The sequence below is a fragment of the Oncorhynchus clarkii genome, chromosome 23 (genome assembly GCF_045791955.1).
Source record: "Oncorhynchus clarkii lewisi isolate Uvic-CL-2024 chromosome 23, UVic_Ocla_1.0, whole genome shotgun sequence".
Lineage (NCBI taxonomy): Eukaryota > Metazoa > Chordata > Actinopteri > Salmoniformes > Salmonidae > Oncorhynchus > Oncorhynchus clarkii.
This window is the reverse complement of record NC_092169.1, coordinates 469,748-493,722: the sequence shown is the minus strand read 5'-3', so window position 1 is coordinate 493,722 and position 23,975 is coordinate 469,748.

Below are 23,975 nucleotides of genomic sequence, written 5' to 3'. Positions count from 1 at the left end.
GGGCTCCAGACTTCCTACTGCCAAAGACATGGTCACTGTCACTGAGACTGATTCACACATTGAAACATGTGCAACAACAACAACAGAGGGATTAACACAGCAGTTCTGAAACGAGGGGTTGCGACCCCATGTGGGGTTGCCTGATATGAAAATGGGGTCGTGGGAGAATTTCCAAATTCCTGAATATTTTTTTTTATAATATCATCTTTGGCTCTCAAGACCGTTCTAATGTGGTTAACCTTAAAAATATAAATGAAAATTATTTAAATGTAAAAGTTAAAATCCAACCAGAGAGTGACCTTAGATTGTGGGAAAAGGCCTCACTTAACCGTTGCACTTGAATCATTTGCACGGTGAATGGCTAAGTTAGCAACGAAATGAAACCACACACTATTGCCGAGACTTTGACATTACCGGCCACAATTGGTATGGTGAAAACAATGCGTGTGGAGGCAGAGGCACAAAAACTAATGTCAATACCATTGTCAGATAACACTGCCAAACTAAGAATTTATGCTATAGATAGCAATCAAGAATAAACTGTGACTGAACAACTCAAAAACTCTCCACCTTATTCTCTCTCCAAATGGATGTTAGCTGTGAGGGCCGAGATGCCCATGCATTGACTTTTGTTCGCTACTATGCTATTCACGAGAACATATTGTTTTGTCTCACGATTCCCAAGCATGAAACGGCACAGGGGATGTTCAGTGTGCTGCGTGGTTATATTGACGAAAACCAGATTCAATGGGATCGAATGGTCGGCTTTTTCACAGATGATGCTCCATCTATCATGCTACGGCTGGCAAGCCCTTTTTGAATTGAGAGGGGAGCTTTTGTCAATCGCAATGGATGTAAAAAACAGACTTTGCTGACTTTCTGTGTAATGAAAAGAAAATGTGTCTCCTTGCCTATGTACCTGACGTATTTGGGAAACTGAACAAACCGTCCCTCTCCTCACCCCTACCTGGGCTCGAACCAGGGACCCTCTGCACACATTGACAACAGCCACCCTTGAAGCATCGTTACCCATCGCACTACAAAAGACACGGCCCTTGCAGAGCAAGGGGAACAACTACTTCAAGGTCTCAGAGTGAGTGACGTCACCAATTGAAATGCTATTAGCGCGCACTATCGTTAACTTTTTGGGATAGGGGTCAGCATTTTCTTTTGGATGAATAGTGTGCCCAGACTGTACTGCCTCCTACTCTGTCCCAGATGCAAATATATGCATACTATTATTAGTATTGGATAGAAAACACTCTGACCTTTCTAAAACTGTTTGAATGATGTCTGTGAGTATAACAGAACTCATATGGCAGGCAAAAACCTGAGAAGAAATCCAAACAGGAAGTGAGAAATCGATTTTCAAAACAGTGCCTATTGAAATCCAAGTGAGATATGAATGAGGATGCACTTCCTAGGGCTTCCACTAGATGTCACCGTCTTTAGAAACTGGTTTGAGGATTCTACTATACATTAGAATAGTTATTTGAGTGAGTGGTCTGGTAGAGAGCCTCGGTCTCATGACGCGCGCTCCCGACAGAGTTTGCTCTCGTACCAATGCTTTTCTTCAGACAATGAAATTCTCTGGTTGGAACCTTATTGATGATTTATGTTAAAAACATTCTAAAGATTGATTGCATACATCATTTGACTTGTTTCTACGGACTGTAATGGAACTTTTTGAGTTTTTGTCTTTAGGAAGTGCTCGCGCCTCATGAAGATGGATTACTGGGCTGAACACGCTAACAATAAGTGGCTAAATGATGGGCTTTATGGAACTTTATGGAACAAATCAGTCATTTATTGTCAAACTGGGATTCCTTGGAGTGCCTTCTGATGAAGATCATCAAAGGTAAGTGAATATTTATAGTGTTTTTTCTAGCTTCTGTTGACGCCAAAATGGCGGATATTCCTCTGGTTGTTTTGGGTTCTGAGCGCCGTTCTCAGATTATGCTTTTTCCGTAAAGTTTTTTTTAAATCTGACAGCGGTTGAATAGAGAATAAGTCTATCTTTAATTCTGTGAATAACACTTGCATCATTTAGGCATTCCTAGAAATGTTATATAATATACAAAATTTAGCAGACGCTTTAATTCATAGCGATTTACAGTCATGAGTGAATATTCTGTACGTATGGTTGGACCCAGGAATCGAACCCACCATTCTACCAAGATGCATGAGAGTGTTATAAATGCTTTGTGATGGCTCAATTTACTGTGATTTATAAGGCCTTAATTAAGAGGTGCTTATGCCACCCTTTATAAAGCACAGGTTTATGACATATTTCACATATTGGGTTATGTCACATTTGACATTGGTTATGTCACACAGTTATGACACATTTATGAACCCTTTATAATGCATGACATATGGTTGTAGATGGTTTGTAACACATTTATATAGTTTTTATGAAGGCTTTACGAGGATTTTTGAAGCCTTTATAAGCTGCATATCATTTAAAATGGGATCCAAAAAAGGTAAGGGCGTGGATCAGGAAACCAGTCAGTGTCTGGTGTAACCACCATTTCCCTTATGCAGCGTGACACATCTCCTTTGCATAGAGTAGATCAGGCTGTAGATTGTGGCCGGTGGAATGTTTTCCCACTCATTTTCAACGGCGGTGTGAAGTTGCTGGATTTTGGCGGGAACTGGAACATGCAGTCGTGCACGTCGATTATGCAGGCCATGGAAGAACTGGGACATTTTCAGCTTCCAGGAATTGTGTAGAGAGGCTCAGGCTGAAACATGAGTTGATGGTCGGGGGATGAATGACACGACAATTGGCCTCGGGAACTCGTCATGGTGCCTTTTTGTACTCAAACTGCCATCGATAAAATGCAATTGTTTGTTGTACGCCTGCTCATACCATAATCCCACCGCCACCATGGGGCACTCTGTTCACAACATTGACATCAGCAAATTGCTCACCCACACAATGCCATACATGCTATCTGACATCTGCCCAGTACAGGTGAAACCAGGATTCATCCTTGAAGAGCACCCTTCTCCAGCGTGCCAGTGGCAATCAAAGGTGAGTATTTGATTACTGTAGTAGGTCACGACGGCAAACTGCATTCAGGTAAAGACCCTAGTGTGGATGACGAGCATGCAGATGAGCTTGCCTGAGATGGATTCTGACAGTTTGTGCAGAAATTGTTTGGTTGTGCAAACCCAGAGTTTCATCAGCTGTCCGGTTGGACCATCCCGCAGGTGAAGAAGCCGGATGTACAGGTACTTGGGCTGGTGTGGTTACACATGGTCTGCGGTTGTAAGGCTGTTTCGGAATGCTGCCAAATTCTCTAAAACAACTTTGGAGGTGGTTTATGGTTGACAAATGAGAATTCAATTATCTGGCAACAGCTCTGGTGGACATTCCTGAAGTCAGCATGCCAATTGCACGCTCCCTAAAAACTGGATGCAAGATTACCATTCATGATATAAAAATTATAGTTTTAACCATGTTTTGAAGCTATTAGTGGGTTGCACCTTCGTCACTCAGTCACACCACGCCATTGTTATAAGCGTTCTCAAGATGCTCTCAGCCATACTGACTCCCAAAAGTCGAGTGGTGCTCAGTCATTCTTAACAGGGGCTACTGATTCGAAATTCGATGACATTGCTGAAGTAGGCAAATAGTTAGTAAGAAACGACTTTGGCATTATGATGTTATCAAATGTACTTTATACAGGTGGCAATGTTGTCATAGCTAGCAAAGTTTGTCAAAAAATACCTACAAAAGCTAAAGTTAGCTTGCAAAAATCCGGTTCTCTTCCCTCACTCTTAGCTTGCTAGCTAATATTATACTACATCTAAAATCAATCTGACGAGATCACAATGACAAAATGACAAATGCCAATGTTTCCAAGCCACTATAATGCACTTTAGACTTAATCTTCATCAGCGCCAGGTGAGAATGCATTGATTAGAACGTTCAGTCGGGCACCAGTCCTCAAGAGAACCTTCATAACAATATTGTGACGCAAGATGAAACCAATGAAGTGTTTCTTTATAATTATATTGTTTGCAAAGTTAAACAAGCTTATATTTTGGCTTCTGATGGAGCATGACAGTTGAACTAAGATCATGAGGCATTTATACTTTTTATTCCATAAGAATCCATGGGTATTTTTGAAAAAGTCCCAATAATATATGTGACAATCATAGATTGCCCCTTTCAATTATTATTGTACCAGTCTACACTGTGCTGAGAGAATCTGTGATAGGCCTATCACTTATGGAACAGCAGGGACATTTGTTGCTACATTATTTGTCATTATTTTGTATGTGTTTCTAAGGTGGAGCAAGGGTGACAAAATAAAATAATAAATTAAAAAATAAATGTACACATGTGACCGGCCACTGGAGGGCATCATAGGGAAGGAAATAGTTTTGTATTGGACAGAAAGCCAGATCCCATCCATCATGAATGTACATCTTGAAACTATGCCCGAATTGAGCCCACCTTCACCGCAATACTAAATCAATAGATAAACAATGTGTATGTGGTATAAAATAATGTTTTTGCCTGTTCACACATTTTTTTTGTCTATTCAAGTTTGTTCATTATTTCTACATTTTTTTATTAGTAATAGGAAATACAGAATGTACAGAATGTCAATGACTTTTTCAAAAGGTCGGCATCTCAAGTCACAAATGTAATAGTTAATAAATAATATTATGTAAAAAGGTGTCAGTAAATCATGACACAATTACAAATATAATCAAAATGAAATGCAATTTCCTGGCACAGCAGGTAGGGAAAATGGATACCTAGTTAGTTGCACAACTGAATGCATTCAACCCAACCCCTCTGAATCAGAGAGGTGTGGGGGCTGACGTCCACAGCGCAGCTGTTTGGGGTGAACTACCTTGCTCAAGGGCAGATGGCAGATTTTTTCCACCTTGCAGGCTCAGGGATTTGAACCAGTGACCTTTCAGTTACTGGCCTAACACTTTTAATCACTAGGTTACCTGCCACACCCAAATCTGCAATCTCCTGTGTCAACCAAATTTAGGAATTTAACAAACATTTCAACATACATTTGCTAGATATGTAATGTATGTAACTGATCCAAATGCATGGGTCATGTTACATTTGATAGCCTCCCCTATGGCTCAGCTCATGTGTCTACGTAGAACATACACCATACACACACAAACACCACACACACACACACACACACACACACACACACACACACACACACACACACACACACACACACACACACACGCTCAGACAGATCCAGGTCAGAGAGGCCAAGCTCATGAGCTCCATCAACAGCACATTTTAATTTAGATTGGAAAAAGAAGTGTTTATTCAACAAATGTAATGTATCGAAACGCATCGAACCTAATTGATTAATTCTCTAATCAAACCGAATCACACCAAAAATGTATCGTTCCTGTATCGTATCGGAGCCCATGTATCTAGATACGTATCGAAATGTCTTGAAAGGGTGAGATGCACATCCCTACTATTTTCATTTAATGATAATGGAACAATATCATGGTTCTGTCTGTCAATAGTTATAGAAACGATTGTTGCTCCTGATTGATTGCATTTTTGTTTAACACAGGTTTCTAACAGTTTATTTATCTTATACTGATTAACATTTTCTGCTTCTATAATTCACTCTGTCCCATTTTTTGTGGGTCAGCACTGAAGACAGAATATCCTGTTAAAGTATGTCACATATATTGGGAATTCATTCGGATGATTTTCAATCTTTTTGGGTAATGTATCAGTGTCATTGCTTGCTAAATCAGCAACGTGGGTCACTCTCTGGGTCACATATACACCAACCACCATCCTGACCCCTAACACTCCACCAGAAACTAGATACTGTACATGTTTCTTCTGCCTTTTGAAATGTGTACTGTGCATAGGTATGCTATGTGACTGAACAGATATTAACGCATATGAAACTGAATCATTAAATATTAGGGCTGTCAAACAAATAATTAATCGCATGATTTTCTGTAGGTAATTGCGATTAATCAACATTTTTAATTTGCTCAAATTTGGCCCTAAAGAAAGATTTTTCCATATAAAAAGCAGTGTATTGAGTTACAGGGATACTATGAATTGATTGTAAGGGAAGGAAACAAAAAAGTATCTTTATCAGAATGTTTATAATAGCATATTCACCATAAACAACAACAAGTCACTGTAACACTATCACTGTAACAGAATGCCCAGTCATATTCATATAATCTCAGGCATAAATTACTGCAGTTTAAGACCATCCAGAGAACGTACTATATGCCAGTTAAAATGAATATCATGCACTCAGAAATTGTAAAGCACATACGGCGACATATTTGCATATGTTGTGGTCTTGTGAAGGCTCACTAAATTCTGGCAAAGATCATGTTATTTTATTTCAGCATGTCTACAGATTCTCCCATCTCTCTGTTTTCTTGGAAATATTGATACTGGAGACTGTTATCAGAAGAAACTGTTAATGTAGCATTTATAGCTAAAAAAAATGCATTGCCATTAATTGGAAGGTTGGTTATCCTCCCACAATGTATGGAATACATGTCAAGTTATGTACAGTATCACTAGATTTGTTTTAAGATTATAGCTGCAGGGCTGCTCAGTCCTGGCCATGGGGGTCTGCTGTATTTTTGTCACTCTGGCCTTGGCCTAACACACATACTTAATGTTTTACTAAGATCACAAAGCTGAGAAGAGTGTGTTGGATTGGGGCACTACAGGGCTGTGGACGGGGTGGCCCAGCTACAGTATATTCCGAAAGTATTCAGACCTCTTGCTTTTTCCACATTTTGCTACATTACAGCATAATTCTAAAATTTATTAAATCATTTCCCCACCTCATCAATCTATACAATATATGCCATGATGAGAAAGCAAAAACAGGTTTTTAGAATTTTTGCTAATTTATAATGAAAAACCCCCGGAAATATTGCATTTACATAAGTATTCAGTCCCTTTACTCAATACTTTGTTGAAGCACCTTTGGCAGCAATTACAGCATCGAGTCTTCTTGACTATGACGCTACAAGCTTGGCACATCTGTATTTGGGGAGTTTCTCGCATTCTTCTCTGAAGATCCTCTCAAGCTCAGTCAGGTTGGATGGGGAATGTCACTGCACAGCTATTTTCAGGTCTCTCCAGAGATGTTTGATCAGGTTCAAGTCCGGGCTCTGGCTGGGCCACTCAAGGACATTCAGAGACTTGTATTGGCTGTGTGTTTAGGTTTGTTGTCCTGTTGAAATGTGAACCTTTGCCCAAGTCTGAAGTACTGAGCACTCTGGAGCAAGTTTAGATCAAGGGTATCTCTGTACTTTGCTCTGCTAATCTTTTCCTTGATCCTGACTAGTCTCTCAGTCCCTGCTGCTGGAAAACATTTCCACAGCATTATGCTGCAAACCACCATGGTTCACCGTAGGGATGTTGCCAAGTTTCCTCCAGATGTGACGCTTGGCATTCAGGCCAAAGAGATCAATCTGGGTTTTATCAGACCAGAGAATCTTGTTTCTCATGGTCTGAGAGTCCTTTAGTTGCCTTTTGGCCTTTTACTGAGGAGGTACATAATGTTAGCTAGCATGCTAGCTGGACTAGGTACATTAGCTAGCTAGCTATCTATAGTCCTGTATTGAACTCTTAAAGCAATCAGCTAAATCATATAGCTAGCTTGCTATATTTCGCGTATATGCCATGGTAGTTCCTGCAAGACTGGTACCTTCAGCATGTTATATATGTTTATTTGTTCATTCTATCTTAGACTAACGCTGGCTAAAGTTAAGAGTAAGAGTAGCTAGGAGTAGCTCAATCTGGTAGCCATCTATTCCATTCTTATCTGGAAAACACTCTGTTACTAAAATCTGAATTGTCGATATAACTAACTCACGCTCTGTTTGTGTGTTGGTATTAATGATACATGTTTATAAATCGTCTATGGTTGGTTCTCAGGTGGCTAGCAATCTTGCTGCCAATTTAGTGATGCTAGTAAACAGCAAGCTGACAAAATGTAAATGTCCGTGTGCTAAGGTATGCTAAGCTAGCCAGTCTAATAGAGATCCTTACCATTAGTGGGGTGGTTAAATTGTGTATTGTTGTGTGTTTTGTTGTAGGTGGTACATAATCTGATTCCACAAGCATGTTGCGTTTATGGAACACAACAAGATTGTGGGACAAAAAACAACTAGGGACACTGAAAAGTATAAAATCAAGACGACAACTGTAATGACACAACCACCTCATTCGTCTCTCTGGAGATTCTCAAAACACAGTACAAAGACGTCTACAGTAATCCCCTGCCAAGAGCTACTATTGACAAGAATAATCTGTCAAAGTCAATAGGCTAGGGGAGGTTTACAGGTAGGACTTTGAGAAGAGGGAGGGGGGGCTTTTGTTGTGCACGGTTGTGCTTAGAGACAGTGAGTATATTTGTGTGTATGAGCATGATTGAAAGGTGCCATTTCTCCTCAATCTCCCATACACAACAATACATGCTATGTAAGAACTGCCCTCTTAAGACTTTTCACACCTTCTGCAGCCCCACAGCCCATTCACTTTTTTGACTGATCTTTCCTCTAAAAAGCAGCTCCCAATGTCCCTCACTGTCGCAAAACAATACACTAGACTGCCTCTAAACACTTAGGGCCCAATTGGCTGACAAATTTTACCAACAAAGGAGTGTTGCACTAACACCTCAACCATGTCATTCCAGGAGAAAATCTTCTGCAAGAGGGCCAAACAGTTGAGGTCTAAGAGCCCTACACCACATCCGGCAGAGTCTTATCCAGCTGGCTGTACACCACAGATAGGACAAGACCATTTGTCCACAAGCCCAAAGAGTCTCAGCCCACCATGCCAAACACCATTGCCAGTGTACAAAATCAAATCAAATGTATTTGTCACATACACATGGTCAACAGATGTTAATGCGTGTGTAGCAAAATGCTTGTGCTTCTAGTTCTGACAATGCAGTAATGACCTATTAGTAATCTAACATAATCATTTCACAACAACTACCTCATACACACAAGTGTAAAGGGATGAAGAATATGTACATAAAGATATATGAATGAGTGATGGTACAGAACGGTAAGATGCAGTAGATGGTATCAAGTACAGTATATACATATGAGATGAGTAATGTAGGGTATGTAAACATATAAAAGTGGCATTGTTTAAAGTGGCTAGTGAAAAATGTATTACATAAAGATGGCAAGATAAAGTAGATGGTATAGAGTACAGTATATACACATGAGATGAGTAATGTAGGGTATGTAAACATTATATCAAGTGGCATTGTTTAAAGTGGCTAGTGCTACATTTTTTTACATCAATTTTTCCATTATTAAAGTGGCTGGAGTTGAGTCAGTATGTTGGCAGCAGCCACTCAATGTTAGTGGTGGCTGTTTAACAGTCTGATGGCCTTGAGTAGGTGTCCTGGAGGGCAGGTAGTTTGCCACCGGTGATGCGTTGTGCAGACCTCACTACCCTCTGGAGAGCCTTATGGTTGTGGGTGGAGCAGTTACCGTACCAGGCGGTGATCCATCCTGACAGGATGCTCTCGATTGTGCATCTGTAGAAGTTTGTGAGTGCTTTTGGTGACAAGCCGAATTTCTTCAGCCTCCTGAGGTTGAAGAGGCGCTGCTGCGCCTTCACCGCGCTGTCTGTGTGGGTGGACCAATTCAGTTTGTCCGTGATGTGTATGCCGAGGAACTTAAAACTTACTACCCTCTCCATTGCTGTGCCATCGATGTGGATAGGGGGGTGCTCCCTCTGCTGTTTCCTGAAGTCCACGATCATCTCCTTTGTTTTGTTGACGTTGAGTGTGAGATTATTTTCCTGACACCACACTCCGAGGGCCCTCACCTCCTCCCTGTAGGCCGTCTCGTCGTTGTTGGTAATCAAGCCTCCCACTGTTGTGTCGTCTGCAAACTTGATGATTGAGTTGGAGGCGTGCATGGCCATGCAGTCGTGGGTGAACAGGGAGTACAGGAGAGGGCTCAGAACGCACCTTTGTGGGGCCCCAGTGTTGAGGATCAGCGTGGTGGAGATGTTGTTACCTACCCTCACCACCTGGGGGCAGCCCGTCAGGAAGTCCAGTACCCAGTTGTATAGGGTGGGGTCGAGACCCCGGGTCTCAAGCTTCATGACGAGTTTGGAGGGTACTATGGTGTTAAATGCTGAGCTGTAGTCGATGAACAGCGATCTCACATAGGTATTCCTCTTGTCCAGATGGGTTAAGGCAGTGTGCAGTGTGGTTGCGATTGCGTCGTCTGTGGACCTATTGGGGCAGTAAGCAAATTGGAATGGGTCTATGGTGTCAGGTAGGGTGGAGGTGATATGGTCCTTGACTAGTCTCTCAAAGCACTTCATGATGACAGAAGTGAGTGCTACGGGCGGTAGTCGTTTAGCTCAGTTACCTTAGCTTTCTTGGGAACAGGAACAATGATGGCCCTCTTGAAGCATGTGGGAACAGCAGACAGGGATAAGGAATATGTCCGTAAATACACCAACCAGCTGGTCTGCACATGCTCTGAGGATGCGGCTGGGGATGCCGTCTGGGCCTGCAGCCTTGCGAGGGTTAACACGTTTAAATGTTTTACTCACATCGGCTGCAGTGCAGGAGAGTCCGCAGGTTTTTGTAGTGAGCCATGTCAGTGGCACTGTATTGTCCTCAAAGCGAGCAAAGAAGTTGTTTAGTCTGTCTGGGAGCAAGACATCCTGGTCCGCGAAGGGGCTGGTTTTATTTTTGTAATCCGTGATTGACTGTAGACCCTGCCACATACCTTTTGTGCCTGAGTCATTGAATTGCGACTCTACTATGTCTCTGTACTGACGCTTAGCTTGTTTGATTGCCTTGCGGAGGGAATAGATACAATGTTTGTATTCGGTCATGTTTCAGGTCCCCTTGCCCTGATTAAAAGCAGTGGTTCACTATTTCAGTTTCGCACGAATGCTGCCATCAATCCACGGTTTCTGTTTTGGGAATGTTTTAAGAGTTGCTGTGGGTACGACATCACCGATGCACTTGCTATTCAACTCGCTCACCGAATCAGCGTTTTCGTCAATGTTGTTGTTTGACGCAATGCGGAACATATCCCAATCCACGTGATCAAAGCAATCTTGAAGCATGGAATCAGATTTGTCGGACCAGCGTTGAACAGACCTGAGTGCGGGAGCTTCCTGTTTAAGTTTCTGTCTTTAGGCAGGAAGCAACAAAATGGAGTAGTGGTCAGCTTTTCCAAAAGGAGGGTGGGGGAAGGCCTTATATGCATCGCGGAAGTTAGAATAACAATGATCTAGGGTTCTACCAGCCCTGGTAGCACAATCGATTTGCTGATAGAATTTAGGGAGTCTTGTTCTCAGAATAGCCTTGTTAAAATCCCCAGCTACAATGAATGCAGCCTCAGGATATGTGGTTTCCGAAGCCAGATAAAGGACTAGCTGCGTTTACACAGGGAGTTCAATTCTGATATTTTTTTTCACTGGTTGGTCTTTTGACCAATCACATCAGTTTTGAAAAATATCTGATGTGATTCGTCAAAAGACAAATTTGTGAGGACAGATGCTTGGGAGACGAGAAGCAAGTACAGGGAGTGAGCATTTTATTAATAAACAGACATGACAAAAGACAGGACAGTGTCTGGACATGAAAAACATAACAACATTAATGCTGACACGGGGAACAATCTGAGGAACAGACAGATATAGAGGGGACAATCAAAAAGTGAAGGAGTCCAGGTGAGTCCAATATTGCGCTGATGCGCATAATGATGGTGACAGGTGTGCATAATGATGGGCCGCCAGGCACCCTCGAGCACCAGAGAGGAGGAGCGGGCGCAGGCTTGACAAAATGAGTGGAAAAAATATCAGAATTGGGCTGTCTGTGTAAAATCAGCCAGTGTGGCTCAGCATGTAGAACCACCATAAAATAAATATGGATTTTTGTCTGGCTTTGTGGATTCACAGACAACATTTATATAAGCTCTGTAGCATCAAACAGATGTTAGACCTTCAGGTATATCCAAAGAATGTTTATTTGTCAAAGTTTAAAATACACGGGAGTGTACACTATTTAATGCTAACTCAAAAAGAGAACTGGGTATTCAACAGTGTGTCTCAGTGTGTAGTAGTGTAGTAAAGTCCAGAGAAGTGTAGCTAGGTCTGTTTCATGTCTGATTATTAATTACACGTCTGTTTATTAATAACATTAATTACATTTTCTTGTCTGTTTAGTAATTGATTTAATCAACAATTTTTGGTATTCATCACTAGGACTTACATGATAGGTACTGTTTGGTTTAGCACAGAGAATTTTCAACCAACCTTAGCGATACTGTCTTCGTCCCTGATTTGTGGAAACAGGAGTCTCATAAAATGTCCAGTTGCAAGGAGTCCATTTGAATTTTAAAAATGCTCCGTTATTAAAATACAATAGATCTCCGATTGTAAAATCTCTTCTATTTTTAGTTATAGATATCGTTACGTGTTGTTATTTATCAAGACCAGCTCGCCCCCCTCCTTCCCCCCACTGTAACACAGTAGTATATTAGCCAACAATATATAATATGATTTCAGTGAACTAAAATTAGCTAGCAAGCTAGGTGGCTTGCAGGAAAAATAACTTACTTAGGTAGCTAGGCACCGTATTTGTCATCTTCCCTCGGTGGTGGCATCGGCTGTAGCTGAGCATCTAGCGAAAACTCTTTGTTTCGAATGCTCTTCACTATATTCCAGTTGAAACGTGTATGGTTGAATGTCACCATGTAGATAATAGAACATAAAAAAATGCTCCATTGTCAATGTTGTGTTAATGGGAGAAATCACTTGAAGCCACTGCGGTCTGGTCAATTCTTTCAATTTTACTGCAAGGATTGTTTTGTTAGTGTTCGCCTCCCTTTAAAAAAAAGACTTAGGGGAAAGACGGGGCCATGGCACGAAGCATCGCCCCACTCCTAGTAGTAATCTTTCACAGATTGAAAAAAATGTCCGCTTGTATATTTAGCAATAAATCCGCCGATATACATTTTGCTGAAAGACGTCCAATGGCTTCATTGAACAAGTAAACTCAGCAAAAAAAGAAATGTTTCTTTTTCAGGACCCTGTCTTAAACACTGCAGAGCATACAAACATGCCGACAACCATCCGTGGAGATCAGTGGGCAAAGGGCTGGACAACGGGTCGCACAAAAAAAATGCATGGTTACCATGAAAGCGGTGAGTTTTGCTAGATTTTTTAAATGTGTACGCAGCATTTGTGTGTTGGAGTTACTTTAAATTCTTAAAAGTCCGCCCCGTTAAGCTGTTCTGCTATTCCAAGGATGTGTAACCGAAGAGAGATACCACGAGGGCCGCACAGAATATCAACTGTGATGGATCTTGAGGCAAATGTGGCTTACCAGTGAACCTCCAGGTGTTCATCATTAACACTGTCTCCCATAAGTTTCTGTCCATGACTGATGCAACCCGAAAAAGCATTAAAGACAAAGTTAATTTGTTCTTGAGGTCACCGAGAAAGTTTGGACATGGCCTGCTCTTCCTTATGTAAGGAATTAGGCACTTTCCCATGTTTACTACAGTATGTTTACTACTGTAGGCTATGTTTACTTGTCAGACTGCACAGTAGCATAATATACAAATGCAGGTGGCTTATATCTTCAAAATGTTTTAAATGCTTTACTATCCAAATGTAAAAAGCATATTCTGTACAGTACTATATTTCTTCATCAGCATCTTTATGCTATCATTAATAAAAGAATGATAAAAATATAAAAATACTCTTTCAAACACACATGGTCATGCTGTACAGCGCCATTATGGCTATTAGCAGGGCTATATTTTGGCCTTTATGGGCAGCGCAGAATTGGCCCAGCGTTTCTCTACCTCTAAAAACAGAAATAAATGTTTTGGCCTTTACAAATAATGTGCTGTTTAAATAAATAAGACCTACACCACTTTTAAGAACATATTGAAGTTAGTAGCAATAGGATTTGAAGCAATAGCCTACAACTATTTTAGCACCATTTCGCAGAGCTCAGAGACAAGCATGGGGACTGGTCTTGATAAATCAATGAGATTTTTTTTTTACTGAATCTCCATTTGGGTATTGGTTAGACTGGTATTAGACAATTAGTGTGTTGAAATGTTATGCTATTAGTGCAACCTTTATTTAACTAGGCAAGTCATTTAAGATGAAACAGAGCCCGGACTTGAACCTGATCGAACATCTCTGGAGAGACCTGACAATAGCTGTGCAGCAACGCTCCCCATCCAACCTGACAGAGCTTAAGAAAAACGGAGAGAAGAGAATGGGAGATACTCCCTTCTCTGCAGAGAAGAAAGGGAGATACTCCCCAAATACAGGTGTGCCAAAATTGTAGCATCATGCCCAAGAAGACCTGAGGCTGTAATCGCTGCCAATGGTGCGTCAACAAAGTACTGAGTAAATGGTCTGAATACTTATGTAAATGTGATACTTCAGTTGTTTTTTTTATACATTTACAAAAAAAATTTAAAACCTGTTTTTACTCTGTCATTATAGGATATTTTGTGTAGATTGATGAGGGGAAAAAAACTAATTAATCTATTTTAGAATAAGGCTAAACTAAAGGCATAACTAAATGTGGAAAAAGTCAAGTGGTCAAGTCAAGTCAAGTCAAGTGGAATACTTTCCAAATGCACTGTAGGACAGACACTTCAGAACAAACTTCCTTTTGATTTTGGGTGCTGGGGACTATCTTTTTGTTCCATGTAGTGAATCTGTTATTCAATGCATTTGTATGGGCTAATAGCAGTAAGTCCAAATAAAAATGTTCATCAAATATGTTTATTATATATATTTTTGTTATACTTCTTCAAGGGGTCTTAAAATTCTAAAATACAATAGAAATGTGACTAATGTCAGGAAAGTATGTTGCGCGTCACTTCTTCACAGGAGAGGCATTTAAACTTAAACATACATGTTTTATCTTTTTTTATTTTTTTGTCAGAAATGCCTTCTGGAACATATGCATTTTGATTGGCCTTAATTGTGCCTCAATAACGAACTTGAATGCCATCTGTAAACACAAATAAAATTGTTAAATTACGAGCCTAGTTGGTTTAGCCACAGAAAAAGGGGGGAACCTTCCCACTAGCCACGATTGGCTGGGATAATAGATGCACTGGACATGCTGAGAGATGAGTTCGGATTGGTCTGTAGCCCGCTTCTATCTTTAACAAAGGGCTGCTCAGTATGTGTAGGTAATCCTTTCTAACGCAGATTTTTTAAATTTATTTTACATATCACACATAACTGCAAAAGTGTTGCTCTTCAGTTTCTGGAGAACAGATTTTTGAAATCAGTGGAATACCCGGGGGAAACAGTATGATAGCTAAGGAGATGGAATTCTGCCGTTTGATTGCAAATACGCAGAGGGAGTCGAAAAGGGAACACACAGAAGGTTGTTGTATACATTTTGATTGTATTTGATATAGCTAGTGTGCGTTTACCAGAGGTGGTAATGTGAAGAACAACACAACCAGCATCAAAGTCAAATTAGGATATAACATTAGGCCAACAAGACAGTGTCCAAGTTAAAAAATCCTCCGGTAGAATGCACTGCTTTTATTTCGTCACACTCACAAACGTAAGCTATTTTCTGTAAGTAAGTTAAGATGTTGTCAGCTATATAATGTGGTCATTATTTGAACTGGCTAACTTCACCAGCTAACTTTCACTTTCTTGCAAACAAGGTAGAAGCAAACCAAAACATTATTAAGAAAGTCACTAGTTGGTTTGGTGGATTGACATATCCTAAATAACATGTTTAACTGATGGGTTTATTGGTCTTACAATACACCAGTTATGCTATTTTGTACCACTAGGCTGCTGATGTCATGCATGTGTGTCCTTAAAGAGATGGGTGGGGCTAAGAGTGTGTGAACGATAATGAATGGATGTAGACAAAGTGCAGCTCTCCAGTACGTGTACCAAAACATTCAAGGGTCATTTTCTTACAAGTTTCTAAACTTTCAAAGCAGAATTACTTTCCAAACTGTAGTGTATTATATACAAATTTCTTGCTCTGAGTCTCTACTTTTATCCAATGTATAAAACATAATTTCAGATTTTGCTACATAAGATGAAATCGGGCCGGTCGGTCACAAATGTTTCCTAATCTTTCTTATATGTCTCAGATAGCTTTAACATAATTCCTTTTTATCCCTTTTTGACAATTTTTCCATGTATGAATCTGTTATGGTGACCATATTACAGGCGTGACCGCAGTCAAATTTAGTCACGGTAACTAGGACTCTGCAAAACTATGATCTGATGCTGCTGATGGTCATTAGTAGCCTACCAAACTTACTAACCGCCAGTAACTAATGGCCTGGTACTACACCAAGCCTTCTAGCTGTCAATCAAGGAATGCATGTTGGTGCTTGATCACTGAGCCACGAGCACTTCACTTGCCGTTCACTCTGCAATCAGCATGGTCAGAAACAATAAGATGTTGGTGTCGGTTGGTGTCTGTCCGATGCTGTTTTCCAAGCGTTCTATAATACACCATTAGTGTGCGTAGCCATCTCACTGTCTGCAAACAGCTAGTTTGTCTATTCTTTGCACGTTGTGGCTAAAATAAATTGTGTTAGCCACTAATGCTAATCCCGCATTAGCTAGCCAGTTTAATGTAATCTGAGTCAAGTATGGCTAGCTGCAGCCCAATATGGCGACTGAAGTATGCACGAGTGGGTGTGTTAAAACGAGTGGATATATGTAAAGAGAATCAGCTAAGTCAAATTTGGTCAGATTTGTTGCCGCTCAAGTAATTTTGACGTGACTGATTGGGCTGCATGACAAGATAAGCCAGCGACCAGTGCACCGGTGTTGTATCAACATGCCTGCCGACTTGGAAGTGCTTCCTAATGGGTATCACAGTCGTGTCGGTAACATGGCTGTTTTTCTCTCACATTTTATTTCATGTAAGAGAGCAGCCTACACAAGAAATAACTAATATTGATAACCATCTAGTCGTCACCTTGATACATATATACAATTTACTACTCATTGGGGAGGGCATGAAAGGCAACAACACCGGGGCACAGTGCCCTTCGTAAAAAAAGTTGTGTCATAGAAGAGAAGACTAAGCATGAATGTGTTAGCTACATGATAAAAACATGTCATGTAGCATTCACAGGAGGTTGGTGGCTTTTTAATTGAGGAGGATGGGCTTGTGGAAATGGCTGGAGCGGAATAGGTGGAATGGTTGCCTAGTGGTTAAGAGTGTTGAGCCAGTAACCGAAAGGTTCCTAGATCGATTCACAGAGCTGACAAGGTAAAAATCTGTCGTTCTACCCCTGAACAAGGCATGTTAATCCACTGTTCCTAGGCTGTCATTGTAAATAAGAATTTGTTCTAATTTCTCTGGGGTAGTGGGCAGTATTTTGACATCCGGATGGAAAGCGTGCCCAAAGTAAGCTGCCTGTTACTCAGGCCCAGAAGCTAGGATATGCATATGGTCGATTTGGATAGAAAACACTCTACAGTTTCCAAAACTGTTAAAATAATGTATGTGAGTATAACAGAACTGATATGGCAGGCGAAGTGGGAGGAAGTGGGATTTTTTTATATTTGTAGTTTTCCATTGACTGTCTATACAGTATCCAATGACTTAGGACTCAGATTGCACTTCCTATGACTTCCACTAGATGTCAACAGTCTTTAGAAATTGTTTCAGGCTTGTATTCAGAAAAATTAGGGAGTAAGACCACTCTGAGTGAGTGGACACTGGGAAGTCCCAGAGCTGTTTTCTGCGCACGTCTTTCTTGTTTTTCTTTTATATTGACTAAGCTATTGTCTGGTTTAAATATTATTGATTATTATGACTAAAAACAACCTGAGGATTGATTATAAACATCGTTTGACATGTTTCTACAAACTTTACTGATACTTTGGGGATTTTTCGTCTGCCTGTTGGACTGCCTTTGAGCCAATGGATTACTGAACAAAACGCGCAAACAAAACGGTTTATGGATATAAAGACGGACTTTATCGAACAAAACAAACATTTATTGTGTAACTGGGAGTCTTGTGAGTGCAACCATATGAAGATCATCAAAGGTAAAAAATGGCTGCTCAGTGAGTGATTCAAGTGATTTATAGCTATTTCTGACTTTTGTTACTCCTCTACTTGGCTGGTAACTCTTTGTAATGTTTGTTTGCTGGGCGTAAAGCCTTTTTGAAATCTGACACAACCGTTGGATTAACAAGAAGTTAATCTTTAATCCGATGTATAACCCTTGTATGTTTTATGATTTTTGTTTGTAATTCTGTTTTTGAATTTGGCGCTCTGCAATTTCACCGGACTTTGGCCAGGTGGGACGGTAGCGTCCCACATACGCTAGAGAGGTCAACTGATCTGCTTAGTTTAAATAAAGGTTAAAAAATAAAACACATGGTTTGGTGCCATTCCATTTACTACGTTCCAGGTATTATTATGAGCCGTCCTCTCCTCAGCAGCCTCCACTGGTAACATTGTACAGGGTCCTCTGGGAAACATGGATGTGTCACAACAACTTTTTCCCTAGTTTATTAATTTGTTTTCATGTCAAACAACAATGTATTCAAAGTACTGCCTACTATATTCCAACTATTGAATTACAGTAATCATTGTCCATGATTCCTACAGTTCACTAATAAACTATGCCTAGATTGTTAGCCCATATCTATCTTGCAGCCCTACGTGACACAGTGTGGAAATTATAACAAAAGTGCAAACAAATGCAGGAATTTATGAAAATGTTGAAAAATATTTGGGGTTGAAGTAAGATTGAACAGTATAAAACAATCAGAATGAACAAAGCCCCACTGAAATTAGTTATAATGTATTTGTTGCCACTTTAGGGTCCTGAACTACTCATATTTAGAACTTAAGCATATGTACAAATTGTATTATTCAAAAACATAAAATATTGTCTAGTACCATTATACTGTCAAAAATGTGAAAAATATTATGATATGATATTTTGGACTTAACGCCCAGCCCTAATGTGGCCCATATGCAACCGACCGGATCGGTTCGGCCTTATGTAGAAACATTTGAATTGGTGTTTTTTACATTGGATAAAAATACTGACTCAGAGCTAGAAAATGGTATACCATAAAATACAGTTGAGGAACAATGGGGAAGTAAATTCTGCTTTGAAATTTGATAAACTTGCAACCCCACTTTTGAGAAAATGTCCCTTGAATGTTTTGGTGCCCCTACTGGAGAGCTCTTCTTTGTCTACACCCATTCAGCATCATTCACACCTTCTTAAGCTTTATCCGCACCCATCTCTTTAAGGATTCACAAGTGAGGCCATGTGCCTGATAGAGTGAGTATGGTAGTGTATTAAACAACCAAAGGCTGGTTTATACTACGTCTATCGACATGTCTGTAGACAGTTGTAGCTGTGACATCATGAACATTCTGTTGTCATCCGACATCAAACTCGTCACTGTCATTATGAAAAGTATAAACAGGAAACAGTTGGTCCAAAATAGCATAACTGGTGTATTTTATTACCAATAAACCCATTAGTTAAAAAATGTATTTAGTATATGTCAATCTAGCAAACCAAGTAACTAAAAGCAATTTTCTAAACAATGTTTTGGTTAGTTTCTAGCTTGTTAGCTAGCTAGCTAGTGTTAAATTGGCTGGCTAACCAGTTTAAATAATTACAATATCACAGCTGATAACGCCTTAACTTTAGTTCATTTGTATTCATTATTACAGGAAAATTAACAAGATCATTATTTACAAGTTAATTGCGAGCTAATTACAGAAAATAGCTTATGGTTGTGAGTGCGATGAAATAAAAACAGGGTATTCTACCGTAGTATTTTATAACTTGGACACTGTCTCGTTGGCATAACGTTATATCCTAATTGGACTTCATATTACCATCTCTGGTAAACATACACCGTATCAAATAAAATCAACATTTATTTGTCACATGCACATGATATAGAAGGTGTAACGGTACAGTGAAATGGTACACATACTGAGCAGCCCTTTTTTATAGACAGAAGCGTGGTACATGGCAGACCAATCCGAACTCATCTCTTGGCATGTCCAACCCATCCATTATCTCAGCCAGTAATGGCTAGCGGGAAGGTTCCTTGCTTTTTCCATGGCTAAACCAACTAGGGTTGTAATTTAACAATTTTATTCATATTTACAGATGGCATTCACGTTTGTTATTAAGGCACATAAAAGTTCACGTTCCAGAAAGCATTTCTGCCAAAAAAAACACATTTTGATAATAAACACATTTAGTGACGTGCAAAATACACCTAGGTTCCTGAAACTTGCCTTTGTACAGTATTTTGATTTGCAGACTATCAAAAGCAATATGTCACACTCCCAGCCCATTGGAACCATCTCTGGTTGTGAGATAGGAGAGTGATCAGAGTCAGGTGGATCTATTTGCAGGGTACAGCTATGCCAGCCATAAGGAGCCATAGATGACTGTTGCCACCATGACAGAAAGTTGTAGGCCACACGACAGAGATGTAAAGCAGACTGATCCAGGTCTCACACCAGTACCACTACAGGTCAACCACATCTACATGTTAAAATAAATGTATTCTAAACCATCGCTACCATTCCACGTGGAACCAACAAAATGTTGTATGCATTTTCACATTCCTTCCTCACTCCAATTATGCTGGCACGAGTCAGATAAGTAGATTGTTTTAACAGAGTAATTGTATACAGTGGGATTGTGAAAAAAAGTGTTTCCATATTACGCTCAATTGAAAGGAAAAGGTTCACCGTGACTACCTCGCTGTCCAACCATTGGTGCATGAAATGGCAAAATAAATGTGATGTGCCATATATATTCAGCCACTCTCTTGAATTAACATGTGATTGTCGTCATCTGATCAAGATGATCTGATCACTATCTGATCAACATTTGTTGCATCTACACATGGTAATTAAATGTGTCTCTCAGATTCCCTAGTCCCACTTTGTATGCAAATGAATCCTTCCGGCCTTGGACCTCCCCTTATGAAACAAATTCTACAAATTGACAGAAAACAGCACACTTTTATAGTCAATAGTTTTATACTCTCATCACGACAGTCTACTGTTGTTATACAATAATTTAAGACTGGGCCTAATACTGTCCCGATAACCTAGACCTGTCCACAGCCTTAAACATGTATATTCCCATCCCTAAAAAAGTCTCCACATAAACATACTGAATATCTGGATGTGTGTACAAGATACAATTAATGCACTGTATAAATATAAAATGACACTTAGGCCCAGCTTAGGCCCAGCTCGAGTTTCAGAGTAGTAGGCATTGTGCATCTACTGTAATCTACTGTATCTCCCAAATGGTGCAACGCATTTATCCAAACAGATCTGGACAGGGTTGATCTTTACGCATCAATGTTTACATACATTGTCTTTATATTATTGTAATCTTACATTGTAAATAACCTTTGACATCGCTATCTCGTGACGCTGAAGATGTCTCCAACTATATTTTAACGCCACGCCACTCAAAATTAGATAACGCATAGAAATAAAGATATTTATGAAGAAATATCATCCTGAATGACAGAAATAGGTTTCTCCCATTCTCACGTCCAATGCCAAAATCGAATATTTGAAAACATCATACATAAACCCAATGGGAACCCAATGCCAATTTTATTCGTATGGGTGACCATCCCACCACCTGCCCACCATTCATTCTGGACACAGCTGTGGAGGATGGCGATATGCTGTTTTTGACTTTGTTATACTCTTGTGAATTCCATGGTTTTTACTAGATTACGTGTAGTTTTTTATGTTTGTCTGTAATTTTTGTAATGACTTGATGCTGCCAGGACGCTCTTGAAAAATAGATTTAAATCTCAATGAGCCCTTCCTGTTTAAATAAAGGTTAAATAAAATAAAAAATTGTAATGTGAATAGTCTAATACAGTTGCTATATCAGATATGAAAATAATACAGTGGTATAATACATTGGCCTGTCTAAGGAAATGTTATAAAAGTCCACTCTGGCTAGATCTAAAGGTACAGGTGTAAAATTAGGCCTCCACATTACACCTTTCCATACACTGCTCTTCTGCTGCAACTCAATACATTTGTAGTTCAGTTAGAATTCTGGAATGCTAGTAGCTATATCAGTCTATCAACCCTCGATGGGTGAATCAAATCATATTTTATTGATCGTATACATATATTTACCAGATGTTAGTGCAGGTGTAGCAAAATGCTTGTGTTCCTAGCTCCAACAGTGCAGTAATATACAACAATACACAACAATACACACAAATCTAAAGGTAAAATAATGGAATTAAGAAATATCGAAATATTAGGACGAGCAATGTCAGAGTCCGGAGTATAAATAAATAAATCTATATATTTTTATGTCCTGGAGGGCAGGCAGTGTGCCCTCTGTGATGCATTGTGCAGACCGCACCACCCTCTGGAGAGCCCTGCGATTATGGACGGTGCAGTTGCCGTACCAGGCAGTGATATTCAATGCTCTCAATGGTGAATCTGTAAACATCTGTGAGGGTCTTAGGGGCGAAGCTGAATTTCTTCAGCCCCTTGAGGTTGAAAAGGCACTGTTGCGCCTTCTTCACCACACTGTCTGTGTGGGTGCACCATTTCAGATTGTCAGTGATGCGTAAGGCGAGGAACATAAAGCTTTTCACCTTTTCCATTGTGGCCCCGTCGATGTGGATGGGGGTGTGCTCCCTCTACTGTCTCCTGAAGTCCTCGATCAGCACCTTCATCTTGTTGACATTGAGGGACAGTTTACTTTCCTGGCACCACTACACCAGGGCCCTCATCTCCTCCCTGTAGGCTGTCTCGTCGTTGTTGGTAATCAGGCCTACCAGTGTTGTGTTGTCTGGAAAACTTAATGATTAAGTTGGAGGCGTGAGTGGCCACGCAGTCATGGGTAAACGAGTGCAAGAAGGGGATGAAGACGCACTCTTGTGGGGCCCCTGTGTTGAGGATCAGCAATGTGGAGGTGTTGTTGCCTACCTTCACCAACTGGGAGCAGCTCATCAGGAACTACAGGACCCAGTTGCACAGGGTTGGATTCAGACTCAGGGCTTAATGTTGAGTTACTACGTTGTTGAAGACTGAGATGTGGTCAATGAACAGCATTCTTACGTATTCCTCTTGTCCAGATGGGATAGGGCAGTGTGCAGTGCGTTTGGGGATTGCATCATCTGTGGATCTATTGGGGCGCTATACAAATTGCAATGGGTCTAGGGTGTTGGGTAAGGTGGAGGCGATATGATCCATAACTAGCCTCTCAAAGCACTTCATGATGACAGTGAGTGCTACGGGATAATAGCCAGTTAGTTCAGTTACCTTCGCTTTCTTCAGTACAGAAACAATGTTGGACATCTTTAAGCAAGTGGGGACAGCAAACTGGGATAAGGAGAGATTGAATATGTCCGTAAACACTCTACTCTAACACTCGCATGTCACATTTGTTTATTTTGTTAAAACTGTTTAAGCCTTTACTTAATAAGAATCTGACCCCTGTAATATAATTAAATCCTCTTTGAATGTATTATGTTATATTATATTTTGTGAATCTTTGAGCATTTCCCAGACAAATCGCTAGCAATAAAGTGCAGAAGATGTCCAAACTGATATGTAATGGGTAGTTTTCTGTTAGCATGAACGAGGCCACTGTCCAATATAATGTACAATACTTTTATGTGGCATCTGACCACACCCACATGAAAAAATAAAACCTTTTACTATAGATTACTACAGTACTTCATATAGAATTCTGTAGTAAATTGTAGTATACTGTAGAATACTATACTGTAGTATCCCTCGATCATGTGTAGTATTTACTATAGAATGTTGTATTATACTGTAGAATACTATAGTAAATATTAGAATATTATTCACAAAAAACACTAGTAAATACTACAGTAATGTCCGCAAAAACACTACAGTCTG